The following is a 3,768-nucleotide window of genomic DNA, read 5'->3' as shown; positions in this document are numbered from 1 at the left end:
ACACACATTGCTGTTTTGACAGTCTCTGAGGGTCCCTTTCTTTCCCAAGACAAATAACTCCCTCGGGTCCTTCGAAGTAGGTGCTGTGCTGGCATTGGCTGGGAAAAGCGAGCTGGTGGGGAATGTGTGTTTCAGAATTAATTCTGGACTCGTCCCTCACAAAATCCCCTCTGGAAATGAGATCTTCACCTTCCCGATGGGCTCGCAGTTGGAATTACGTGAGTTCCTTCCATAGGCTGCACATCCGTCACTGGAGGCTGGAAAGGGGCGGCAGAGCTGGGCGAGTGGAGTGAGGACTGCAACTGCACTTATCAGTGTTGTTCACTGACCGGCTGGTTTAATAATCAACCTTCCACTTTCTGAAAAGCCGGGGTGTAAAACTTGGCGGTGCTTGTGGACACCCTGGGCTGGAAAACAGCCAGCTTTGCTCTGGGATGGGGCCCCTCCCCAACCCCACGTGGCAGGCTGGAGAAGACAGCCTGGAAATCAGAAAGCCCCAAGTTCAAAACCTGTGTTTTCCTTTCATTTGCCAACTGATGTTGGGGGAAGTTGCTGATCCTCTGAGGCGGTTTCCTCTACCACAAAGAGAGAAAGATAGTCTCGTTTTTCAAAACAGATGTGTTGTTGTTACTAGACTTGTTACTAGTAAATAAAGTTGGTCTTAATTTGGCTCTTTAATAAAAATGAGGGTGATACAGGGGGGATTGTTTTTCAAGAGGGAATTATTAGAACTGAAATGTTTTTTTCCTTCCATCCCGTCATTATATCCATTCTTATTCCTTTCACCCGCTTCCCCATGTAATCTTTGTCCTTGTGCCCCAGAAAAACAGCTGGCTTGTTGGGGGGTGGAGAGCAGATTTTCATGGATGGAATACTGCTGGAATAAATGTTCATTTATGACTTAACCCTGTCTATGCTGAATTGGCTCAAGTAGTGACAGGCAGCCCGGACCCATTGGTTGTCCGGTTTCATTGTGAGCACTGGATGAAATGATAAAATTGTTTCTAAAATGCCTGGCATATAGGATGCATCAACGAGTTGTTTTTCTTGCAGAACTTTGGTACCCATGAATACAGACTTAAAGCGGCCCTATGCAACTAAGTTCCCTAAAGCCAACGCACACACACACACACACACATACACACACATACACACACATACACACATACACACACATACACACACATACACACACACACACACACCAGCCAGGATTTGAACTTGGCTTTCCAAATTAACAAATTTTCAGTTTCATCTCATGGGAGAGCCTTCCCAGCCTTACCCAAACCTAGCCAAGTCCAAAAGACGGGATCTTCCTCCTACTTCTTGAGGTGGTATTCTATAAATCAAGTCCCAGATTTTTATGTGAATATGCAAGGGGCTTCTGGCAATTCAATAGCAGTCATGAAATCTATTATGTATGGGTCGAAAGTAAATGTTTTACCGTCATTAAGAGGCTCCAGATTAAAAACAGATGGCCTCATCAAGAGAAAAACTGCTACTTCCTCTTCAGCTCCAACACTGCCCAACTGCCTTCCTTCAAAGGGTTTCATTTTCATCTAATAATCTTAATTGGGCAAGGCCTTCCCCTAGCTTTGCCAGGAAGCCAATATCTTGGAAGGGAAAAGTTAGCTGAATTTGCTGAGCATGACTAAGCACCAGACACTGTGCACAGTCTCACCTCCTTTGAGAATGGTTTGAAATAAGTATATTTGACATCACTTTATAAGAAACTAGAGATCAAGTAATTCACCTGGAGTCCTCCAAGAGCAGAGTGGAAAAGTGACGAGCTGATTTGAAAGTCAAAAGCCAATGACAACTGTGGGGAAAGGAACTTTGCAGTTTTGAGAAAAGTTGTGAAAGTGGAAATAGACAAATCTCATAAGCTCCACTAGAGATCACAGTGAGGCAGTAGAACAAAAAGAAGAGAAGTCTTTTACTAAAACACAGAAAATATTGACCACATTCTACTTTCAACCCAAACCCAAGCCCAGGCTCCATGCCCTGTGCAGTTTCAAATTACTAGAGGATGGTCTGACACCCAGACTTACTAAATAAAGGAATCCTAAATCTCTGCTTGTAATTCTTGCCAATTCTCTCGTTTTTCTGGTGTTTTAAAAAGTTGCCACTTTGGAAGAAGACGGTAGGTGGTGTGTGACTGTTTCACTCTGAATTTGCTAAACTGATTTTTGAAAATCCATAAGAGGAAACTAAGTTAGTGCCTGGATTGTATTGGCAAAGTATTTGTTCTTCAATTATGACATGAAGACACTCAAGTGATTACACAATCGGGTGTGTTCTGTCAGGTGACCTAGTTCTATTTTCAGCTACATATATAGAAGCAGCAGCCCTGAGAGGTGGCCTGGCAGAAGGGAAGCCAGTGTGCATGTACAATTCTCATTTCTAAGAAAACACATGACCACAAAGTTCCCACCCAATCTGCTCCAGGACTTAGAATCAATGTTTGGGAGAAGAATTTAGAAAATAGATGTTGGGGGGGAGGGGGGGGGCTTTTTACATGCACTCCCCTATTTTTTTTCTTTTTTGCAAACACTCCAGTTCTCTCCTATGCTGTCTGAAATGAAGTCAGGAGCAGGACTAGTGGGACTGGGGTGTGGTGGGGGGACCTTCTTCACACCCCTTTGACATCCCACTTTCTCTTGCAAACAAGTAACCTTGTCTGGTCATCCTGACTTCAGAGGAATAACTGGCTCAGACAAGCTGCCTTGTTCAGGGTCACTCAGCTCACAAGTGATGTTGCCTGGAAAGTCCAAAGTGGGTGCTGTGTGTACCTCATCCCTCCCCGTCAACATTCACTTTTCAGAGTGTCAATTATCTTCCTAGTGGGTCATTCCCTCTGACAAAGGTTTGAGGAGTTTGACAGTTTATGCTGTTGGGGAGCGAGAGGGGCAGAATTATTGCAAGACATTAAAAAACCCAAATCACTGTAAGGTATGTTCCAGCCGTGGGCAAACTACAGCCCGCAGGCTGGATCCGGCCCGTTTGAAATGAATAAAACTAAAAAAAAAAAAAAAAAAAAAAAAGACCGTACCCTTTTATGTAATGATGTTTATTTTGAATTTATATTAGTTCACACAAACACTCCATCCATGCTTTTGTTCCGGCCCTCCTGTCCAGTTTAAGAGCCCATTGTGGCCCTCAAGTCAAAAAGTTTGCCCACCCCTGGTTTAGACCAAAGAACTTATTCGTTCATAGATAGATAGATGGATAGATAGATAGATAGATAGGAGATAACTTTTTTTCAAATATAGTGACTATTGGGATTTTCTTTAAGTATAAATGCAAGTCAAAGTATTTTTTAATTCCTAAACTTTTTGTCAGTCATCGGATGCAATTACAGTTATGTGGATATCTTAGAAATTATTTGACATTAAAATAAAGTTATCACCCTAACCGGTTTGCCTCAGTGGATAGAGCTTCGGCCCTTCGGACTTCAGGGTCCTGGGTTTGATTCCTGTCAAAGGCACATGCCTGAGTTTCAGGCTCAATCTCCAGTACGGGGCGTGCAGGAGGCAGCCAATCAATGATTCTCTCATCATTGATGTTTCTATCTCTCCCTCTCCTTTCCTCTCTGAAATCAATTTTAAAAAAATATTTAAAAAGAAGAAGACTCACACTATCTTATTTTTTAAAAAAATACAGTTATCGAATTAGTTCTCATACCTAAAGCCTATGAATTACACCTAAGCCTTGCTGTGTTACTCCTTACAACAATAACAAAGGTCCTTTTAGCAAATTAGTACCAAC

This window comes from Myotis nattereri (genome assembly GCF_964212035.1).
Source record: "Myotis nattereri genome assembly, chromosome: 8".
NCBI classification, from domain to species: Eukaryota; Metazoa; Chordata; class Mammalia; order Chiroptera; family Vespertilionidae; genus Myotis; species Myotis nattereri.
Note: the sequence above shows the minus strand (reverse complement) of the source record.